Here is a 10,157-nt window from a genome sequence, read left to right on the forward strand (position 1 = left end):
AAAACGCGTTCTCTGTTTTTTTTTCTTTCGCGAGAGGCACGGTTTTGCTTCCGCCAGAGGCACGGTTGTGCTTTCGCGAGATGCACGGGCGTGCCTCTTTCGGAAAGGAAAAAACGCGTTTTCTATTTTTTTTCGCGAGAGGCACGGTTTTGCTTCCGCCAGAGGCACGATTGTGCTTTCGCGAGAGGCACGGGCGTGCCTCTTTCGGAAAAGGAAAAAACGCGTTTTCTATTTTCTTTTCTTTCATGAGAGGCACAGTTTTGTTTCCGCGAGAGGCACGGTTATGATTTCGTCAGAGGCACGGGCGTGCCTCTTTCGGAAAGGGAAAAAAACCCGTGTTCCTGGTTCGGTTTTTTCGTCGGTTTTTGTAGTCCGGTTTTTTCGTGAAAAAAAGTTCTCAAAATCTATCAACATGGGATCTAGTTTTGAAGATCTCGACGCGAGGAATCCAATGGCGAAAGCAGTTCGAGATTTGGAAGCACGGTTTAAGAGATAAAACATTTTAAATAAACGGATCTACGAAAAAAGGAAAAACTCATAGCCGCGCCACTTGTCGCAACCTGGGAAAGTTGGAGTGATCTTCGCAAGGAGTACTCCTTAATTAGTGATTTCGCTCTAAAAGCTGACAAAAGATATTTTAGTTTTCATGGGCCGGGCACTCCATCATTCATTTTTCCTCTCTGTCGTCGTTCTCTGTTGGCCCACGACAGAAGAAAACCCATATAGCCCCAACTCTCTCTCTTTACCCCTAAAAAAAAAGATCCAACTGCCTCTTCTTCTCCTTCTTGCTCAGCCTCGCACGGAATGGCCGCTGTTGGGGGCTCCGGCGCCTGGCCGCCTGGAGAGGTGGGTGGGGGCTTCACCGTCCGCGGCTAGCTGGGGTATTCGGGTCCGCCCGTGCTCCATTCGGTCCATTCCGCCCCCCGGAAGAGCGGGGAGGGGAGTGGTAAGTGCGCTGAGGCCCTCGCGCGCCGCGATGGGCGGCGGCGACCCTCGACTTCGACGGCGTATTCTGCAACAGCTGCGGCGAGAGCTCCCTCTCCGCCGTCAAGGTCTGCTCCTGATCCCGTCCTCCGCCGTGTTTCTTTCCGTTGAATGCGTGGCTGTGGTTGGTTGACTGGGTGTGCTGTGGCAGGCCGCCAAGGTAAGGTGGCCGTGGGTGTTTGAGCAGGTCGACGCCGCCATGGAGGAGTGGATAGTGGACCAGATGCACACGGTAAGCCTCCTCCATTGTTCTTGTTCCCCACCCACTACTTATTAGCTGCTGCCTCTGCATATTGTACAGTTACTACAGTATGTATGTCAGTATTCCATCCCGTCAGATTGTTTGTTTGCATTGTTTTCAACTACCAAGTTACTCCCTCCGTAAACTAATGGAGCTCCATTAGTTTACAGAGGGAGTACTAGTTAACATTAGCAGTCAGAGCTCCATTTAGAAATGCTGTGGTTTTGTGAAACTGAATTTGTTGATTAGTTGGAAGCGTCTTTTATGAAGATTTGGGAACTAATAAATCTTCCCCTGCCCTAATTAGATTCCATGTTGCAGTTCAGGTTACCACAGCAACAGCAAAGCGGCCCTAGTTTTGTGGCTTACCGTAGCAGCTTTGGGTGATAAGAATGTGACTAAAAAGAACAGGAAAACGAATAATATTTAACCCCCAAAATGTGATGGGTAATGTAGTTTAGTGGGTTGGAACAGCGCACACTGTGGAGTTTGCTCATGTTGCTGGTTTTGTGATGTCTGTGCCCTGTCCTGAATTACTGAACTTAGTTCAACTTACTCCCTCCGTTCCAATGAATAAGGTGTGCATGTATCCAAAAATTCAACTTTGACCATAAATTAGACCAACCAAATGTGTGCTATATGTGATAAAAATTATACTGTTGAATTCATATTTGAAAGAACTTTTTAAGGGCATAATTTTGAAGTGACAAAAATATAAACTATTGATTCAATTTATGGTCAAAGTTGGCTTTGGAAATTTGTGCGCACCTTATTCATTGGAATGGAGAGAGTAGCTTATTGTTGCTTAGGGCTTTGATACTCAACTATGAATCTACTTCCTCTAATGCTCCTCGCCAATCATCACCATGCACCCTTAGTAGTGAAATTCCCACTACGCATCAGCCTGCCGCCATAGTATTCTGAAACTTTGCAGAAACTTAGGTGCAGTTTGTCTGCTCCTCAAGGCGCAGATACAGATCCGGAACCGGGTTAAACTTAGGTGCATTCGTTGGTAACTAAGAGCCCTGGCATTGAAGTACAGTGTTGGTATCTAAACAAATTTTAAGGTTGTTGTAAGCAGGTGGGCACTTGAGAGGATGTTGGTACAGAATAATAGAGTGTCAAACCTTCCTCACTTTGTCTTTCCCAGAACATATGAAAGCTGAAAACTTAACTGCATCCATAGTGTTTTGACCAAGCAAACAAAGTGAATATTTGCCCCCTTCATTCATATATCAACTATATGAAGTTATCCCATATACTGATACATACGTATTGTGACATACTCCCTCCGTAAACTAATATAAGATGTTTTAGATCACTACTTTAGTTATCTAAAACATCTTATATTAGTTTACAGAGGGAGTACTTGTTTGTCCAAAGTTGCGTAAACATATCAACAATCCACTTGCTACAGATATCTGCTATCAGTATGGATAGTAGAGCACCAATAATAATCAACCTTTTTTAAAATAAGGGTTTTTAAAGAATGGTGCTATGAATAAATTTAGCTTGTTGTCCTCATGAAGCATAATAGGATTATGTTCTCATATTGGTTCCATGACGAGTAACATACCGTCCGTCTTCATAATTTTACTATTTACAGTCATTACTTAGAATTTTTCTTGCTATTTCAGCTTCGTCCAGTGATAGACACAGGATATGAGAACCTGTTGCTTGTAAGGTTGCTTGTTGAGATCCAGATACCATCTGTTCGAAAATCTTCAGCAAGTTCTATAGTGCTTCATTGGTATTGTATTCGTGACCAAATAACATCAAGGCCTATCTTAGGTGGTAGAAGAATAGGTAAATGGTTATAGGCTTCTAGCCTGATCGATTTTTTATATTAAGGTGATATTTCCAAGGTTGCATATGGGGTTAGCATCCAAGAAATATTGGAGAACTGATCAAAACTGAAGCCCACTCTCATGGATGAGTGGAAAGAAGATAGGGAACCTCTTGTAGATCTTTTTGGCCGTGTAAGGGATGACTGGATTGAAAATGATTTTTCTGGCTGGATAGGTGCTAACAGGTGACTGATCTATGAAATAATTGGTGTATATCCTCTTTTTGGTCTTACCAATACACTCAAAGAAATTAAGTTGCATTAAGCTAAACACTTGTTTTTTACTATTAGTGGTTGGTGCTCTATCGTCAGTTGAGAAGTATACTTCAAAACTTTCGGAAACACTCAAGCCCATGACCACATGAATGCAATAGAGATCATACATTTCTATTCCCTTAGATAGAGCATGCAAAGATGGTTTAAGAAATAGTGCCAGAAGCTTCATTGTATCTTAGTGGGACTAACTATTAAATGACTTCCTAATTTGTATGAATTGATGTTATATTGTTTAGTGGCTATCAAATAAGATGGAAATAAATTTGATAATTAATAATTCTTGATTATCGGCTCCACCTAGCCCTTTATGTGCATGCATGTTCCATGGGCATGCATGTGCAATATGTGCTTTGATGTGTGTTATTAGTTCACTGCTTGTGTGTATGATTCAGTCTTACAATTTAAGTTGATTTTATTGATCCACATAAAAGTAATGTTTGACTTCAATGATCAGAATCTTGTAAGTCTCTTCCGAGACGGTATTATCTGTACTTTTCCCACATTCTTTTCAGTTTTTCAGCTAGTACACATCAGAAAAGGTTGAAATAATGTGGTGACTCTGAAGTTTCTCATGTTCATTATACTACATATCAAACAAAGGATATTGTGCAATTCATGGACAAGCCAATGTGACTGCAGATTTTATCCTGGGACGGCTGATGCATTAAAGCTTTCGAGCTCTGAACTTTACATAGTCACAACAAAACAGGTATCTCCAACATTTTTCTCCTGTGCGACCTAACTTTCCGTGATCTCTATGTCATGGGTTCATGGTTTCAGTTTCTGTTCTATGTACATGTTATGAACAACTGGGCATTTTTTTTCTGAACAAATGATTCCAACAACCATCTTTAGGCTATACCACTTTATTGATATTTTTTGATACTTATGATTTAGAAGTTTGTCTCGAGCTTTCAGTTAATTCATTCATATTTATTTTCACAGTTCTGCACTGTAGGCAATGCGAAAAGCTAATCTTTCTACTGATCACTTTTTGGTTGTCTTTCAGAGTAGATTTGCTGGAGCGCTACTTAAAGAACTGGCTGGTGTAGATATTCCCTCTGAAAGGATATATGGCCTTGGCACTGGGTTAGTAGAGCACTTTCTTGCTGTTCCTTCACTTATTAAGGATATTCTTACCGACTCTGTGATTTCATTATTCAGTCCAAAGGTTAAAGTTCTCCAGCAGCTGCAGCAAATGCCGCAGCACCAGGGTCTAACACTTCAGTAAGTCCATCATTTGCATGATTGAATTTAATACCATATACTGCATTTGAAATTCTGGCGAACAATATATAAATATTCCTTATGTATGTATTCAATTAGCTGGGACATAATACTTCTTAGAGCTGGTCATAATACTGTTTTTTTTCCTGTCTACTTGGTAATCTATGCTTAGAATACATGTTAATCAAACTAAGTAATCTTTTGTGCATTATGGAGATCACTTTACTATGCCTCTATCTTGATTCTTAGATAGATTATCTGTATATCATGGAGCAAAAGTTAGCTCATCGGAATCATTGTTCGATATACAAATTATGCAATGGATAATACTACCTTCTTGACTTGGGAGGAGTTCGTGAAGAGAGATCTGAAGGATTGGGCTTTCAACAAAGATCTAGCTCTGGACAGGGGTGCGTGGAAGTTAGCTATCCACGTTCTAGAACCGTGATTTGGTTTCGATATCTTTTGGGTTTCAGCTCTAGCCTACCCCAACTTGTTTGGGACTGACAGGCTTTGTTGTTGTTGTTGTTGTTGTTGTTGTTGTTGATAATACTACCTTCAAACTCAAGAAAATCAAGGAATGACAATTTTGTCTTTTTTTTTCCTTTGTTGCATTTTAACAGTTTCATCGAGGACCGACTAGCGACTCTGAAGAATGTGATGAAAGAACCAGCGCTGGACAAATGGAACCTGTACCTGGGTAAATCATGGTGGTAGCTAACCCCAGTGGTTGATTGCTTGTTGTCAAAACTAATTTATTTAGCTGATGTTGATGGATGCCGTTTGGGCAGTGAAATGGGGATACAACACACAGAAGGAGAGGGAAGGAGCAGGGGCCATACCAAGGATCCAGCTCATCGATCTCCCAGATTTCAGTAAGCAGCTGAAATAAGTGACTGGCAGTGACATTCGGATGTAGACACAATCTTCAAAGCTATGTTTTTGTTTGATGTACTTACAAACAACAGGATAAACATTTGATTTCCCCCCGATTGTTTCCATATTTATGAACTGATTTACTTCCAGCACAAATATATCCACAGCTAAAAACTTTTTGTCGAAATCCTTTTTGAATTGAGCACAGCTAAAAACCTTGTATGACATTGGAAAACACGTGTATTATCACATTCATATATAAATAAAGTTACATATCACATTCATATAATTCTCAATCTCCAGATTGGTGGCGGTCTAGCTGTGAACTTCAATAGTCTTGTAAATCACTTGCAAAAGGCGGTAAGTCTGGAAAGACCGTTCGTTCAACAATGCTAGCTACTATAAATAGTATATCAATCTTAAAGATTAGTAAAACCGTGTTTCCGTAACAAAATTTTCCGTAATATTTGTGGAGCTGCCGTTCCACAGAATGGTGGTGGAGCTGCCATTCCACAGAATCATCCTAACTGAAAGTAATTGCAAGTTGTACCCTAGCACAGAATGAGAAAACAGCACCATAATACAAATTATTTAAAATCCATCCAAATATAAAGGGTGTTGCCACTCCAAGAAGTAAACACTCTGTTGGAAAAGGCAGTGCCTAGGAGGCGCTTAAGCACGCCTAGGCGCTAGGCAATGGCCAATCGCCTCGCCTAGGGCATAAGCAGAAGTCTAGGCGGAGCAAGTAAGAAATTGTCTACCTGAGTGAGAAAACATTCCATATTGCACTGATATGCCAAAAGGGCCATATTCCAATCGTAGTAGCTAGTAGTTAACATACTTATATGCCCTGAATTAATAAAATACACATATAATAACCACATATACACTCTGATAGTAAAAATCATATTACCGCCTAGGCTGCGCCTAAGGCGCTTAAGCACCGCCTGGGCACTAGGCGAAGGCCAAGCGCCTCGCTTACGCCTACCGCCTTTTTCAACCTTGAGTAAACATGGTAACATTTGAGAGCTGTGCAAACTACCTCTACAGTTGTAAGCTGTTTGCCAGGCCCCCTAAAAAATACCAATTCATCACAACAGTCCAGAGCTGGCAAGAAACAGCTGATATATAGTCTACTTATGAGGATCAGGGAACTGAACCGGGGTCAACAACAGAAGGTCGACCGGATCGAGAACGGACGGGAGACGTGCCTGAAGCCAGGCAATGTTGTGAGCACCTTTCTTCAGTACCAGATCAGCGGTATCCTCTACCACTTGGCCAAACTTTTTAACTTTGCCTAAGAGCCCATCGATCACAACCTCCTGATCATGTCCTTCGACTATTTCCTTAGCGTCCTTGGCCAGACGTGCGAGCGTAAGTGCTGAGTGCTTCAGGAGTAGGAGGTCTTTCAGGAAGCCCCCTTCCAGCTTGGCCTCCGGAGAAACGAGGAGGGGATACAGATCATGCTTGATCTTGTGGAGCTCCAGCGCCACGCCTGCTATCAGCGAGAGGAGAACCATCTGGCGGCAGTTCCAGTACCTCCGCTCAATCAGCTTGACCTTCTTGGGATAGTCCCTCCCCTCAATCAGGTTGAGGAGGAGCTTACACGAGTCGCTCGCTATGCGCACGGAATCCAGAGAGACGAGCTGTACAGACAGGAGCTGATCGGAGCGGTTCCGCAGGGCTTGGAGGTCCGCATGGCAGAAGATGCGTACGCGGACCATCTTTCCCTTTTGGCGGCGGCGGCGGCGACACGGAGGTGCGGCGGCGGCGAGGAGGAGATGGTGGTGGTGAGTGGCGGCGGCGGCGGAGGGGTGGTTCCGTGGTTGTTGCGGCGGCGATATGGATCTAGCCAGCCGCTGTTTTTATATAGGCCTATGGATGGACGGGGGCGATCTGTTTTCTAGCGTTAGATGGGATTCAGGCTTTTCCTCCTCTTCCCCTCTCCTCTTCCTCGTTCCCCGATCGCGTGCTCGGCGTCCCATCCAGTGCGCGCGCCCCATCCGTTGGGTTCGGGACGGGAAAGGCGATGAGGGATCGCGCCACCATCTCCTGGCGCCGCTCCCGTCCTCAGTACCGTCGTCTCCCTTGGACGATCCCCGAACGCGCCTCAGCCCGCGATAGCCCGACCGGCGGTGGAGATTCATTGGGCGGCCCCCGAGCACAATGACGATGAAGAAGCTCGGGGGAGCTGGTGGCCGGGAACCACGCGCGCGAGCAGTAGCACCTGTCGCCCTGGGCCAGTGGGACGACCCGGCCGCGTGTCCCCCGGCAGATCCATGAGGAGATGGCGGCGGCACCGGCCTCCATCTCCCCGCGCCTTTGGTCGCTGCGTCGGAGTAGGAGGAGGGGTGTGACGGGGCTGACCGTCTGGGTCGCGGGGTGTATAGGGGACGGCAGCGCCTGCGCCGGGAAGACGGGAGTGGGAGAGGTGGAGACGGTGGTGTTGGGGAACGTAGCAGAAATTCAAAATTTTCCTACGTGTCACCAAGATCTATCTATGGAGAAACCAGCAACGAGGGGAAGGAGAGTGCATCTACATACCCTTGTAGATCGCTAAGCGGAAGCGTTCAAGACAACGGGGTTGAAGGAGTCGTACTCGTCGTGATCCAAATCACCGGAGATCCGAGTGCCGAACGGACGACACCTCCGCGTTCAACACACGTACAGCCCGGTGATGTCTCCCACGCCTTGATCCAGCAAGGAGAGAGGGAGAGGTTGAGGAAGACTCCCTCCAGCAGCAGCATAACGGCGTGGTGGTGGTGGAAGAGCGTGGCAATCCTGCAGGGCTTCGCCAAGCACCGCGGGAGAGGAGGAGGAAGAGAGGTACGGCTGCGCCAAGAAGAGGTGAAACTCATGTGTTGGCAGCCCCAAAACCCTCAAGTATATGTAGGGGGAGGGGAGGGGGCTGCGCCCCCCTCTAGGGTTCCCTCCCCAGGGGTGGCGGCAGCCCCCAGATCCCATCTGGGTGGCGGCCAGAAGGGGAGAGGGGGGAGACGCACCTAGGGTGGGCCTTAGGGCCCATCTGCCCTAGGGTTTGCCCCCTTCCCCCACTTCCCTGCGCCTTGGGCCCTGTGGGGGGCGCATCAGACCACCTGGGGCTGGTCCCCTCCCACACTTGGCCCATGCAGCCCTCCGGGGTTGGTGGCCCCACTTGGTGGACCCCCGGGACCCTCCCGGTGGTCCCGGTACGTTACCGGAAAAACCCGAAACCTTTCCGGTGACCAAAACAGGACTTCCCATATATAAATCTTTACCTCCGGACCATTTCGGAACTCCTCGTGACGTCCGGGATCTCATCCGGGACTCCAAACAACATTCGGTAACAACATACAAACTTCCTTTATAACCCTAGCGTCATCGAACCTTAAGTGTGTAGACTCTACGGGTTCAGGAATCATGCAGACATGACCGAGACGTTCTCCGGTCAATAACCAACAGCGGGATCTGGATACCCATGTTGGCTCCCACATGTTCCACGATGATCTCATCGGATGAACCACGATGTCAAGGACTCAATCGATCCCGTATACAATTCCCTTTGTCTAGCGGTATTGTACTTGCCCGAGATTCGATCGTCGGTATCCCGATACCTTGTTCAATCTCGTTACCAGCAAGTCTCTTTACTCGTTCCGTAACACATCATCCCGTGATCAACCCCTTGGTCACATTGTGCACATTATGATGATGTCCTATCGAGTGGGCCCAGAGATACCTCTCCGTTTACACGGAGTGACAAATCCCAGTCTCGATTCGTGCCAACCCAACAAACACTTTCGGAGATACCTGTAGTGCACCTTTATAGCCACCCAGTTACGTTGTGACGTTTGGTACACCCAAAGCATTCCTACGGTATCCGGGAGTTGCACAATCTCATGGTCTAAGGAAATGATACTTGACATTAGAAAAGCTTTAGCATATGAACTACGATCTTTGTGCTAGGCTTAGGATTGGGTCTTGTCCATCACATCATTCTCCTAATGATGTGATCCCGTTATCAACGACATCCAATGTCCATGGTCAGGAAACCGTAACCATCTATTGATCAACGAGCTAGTCAATTAGAGGCTTACTAGGGACATGGTGTTGTCTATGTACCCACACATGTATCTGAGTTTCCTATCAATACAATTATAGCATGGATAATAAACGATTATCATGAACAAGGAAATATAATAATAATAACCAATTTATTATTGCCTCTAGGGCATATTTCCAACAGTCTCCCACTTGCACTAGAGTCAATAATCTAGTTCACATCGCTATGTGATTAACACTGATAGGTCACATCGCCATGTGACCAACATCCAAAGAGTTTACTAGTGTCACTAAACTAGTTCACATCACCATGTGATTAAGACTCAATGAGTTCTGGGGTTTGATCATGTTTTCCTTGTGAGAGAAGTTTTAGTCAACGGGTCTGCATTATTCAGATCCGTATGTACTTCACAATTCTCTATGTCATATTGTAAATGCTGCTTCCACGTTCCACTTGAAGCTATTTCAAATGGTTGCTCCACTATACGTATCCGGTTTGCTACTCAGAGTCATTCGGATAAGTGCTAAAGCTTCCATCGACGTAACCCTTTACGCCGAACTCTTTATCACCTCCATAATCAAGAAACATTTCCTTATTCTTCTAAGGATAATTTTGACCGCTGTCCAATGATCCGTTCCAGGATCATTCTTGTACCCCTTGACTGACTC

At 45.5% G+C, this 10,157-nt stretch overlaps 1 pseudogene; it reads left to right on the top strand.

Moving 5' to 3' along the window:
* Nucleotides 1-5,647, top strand: part of LOC119350637 — an 18,162-nt pseudogene extending 12,515 nt beyond the window's left edge.
* The last annotated feature ends 4,510 nt before the right edge of the window (nucleotides 5,648-10,157 follow it).

Source organism: Triticum dicoccoides, chromosome 1B (genome assembly GCF_002162155.2).
Source record: "Triticum dicoccoides isolate Atlit2015 ecotype Zavitan chromosome 1B, WEW_v2.0, whole genome shotgun sequence".
NCBI classification, from domain to species: Eukaryota; Viridiplantae; Streptophyta; class Magnoliopsida; order Poales; family Poaceae; genus Triticum; species Triticum dicoccoides.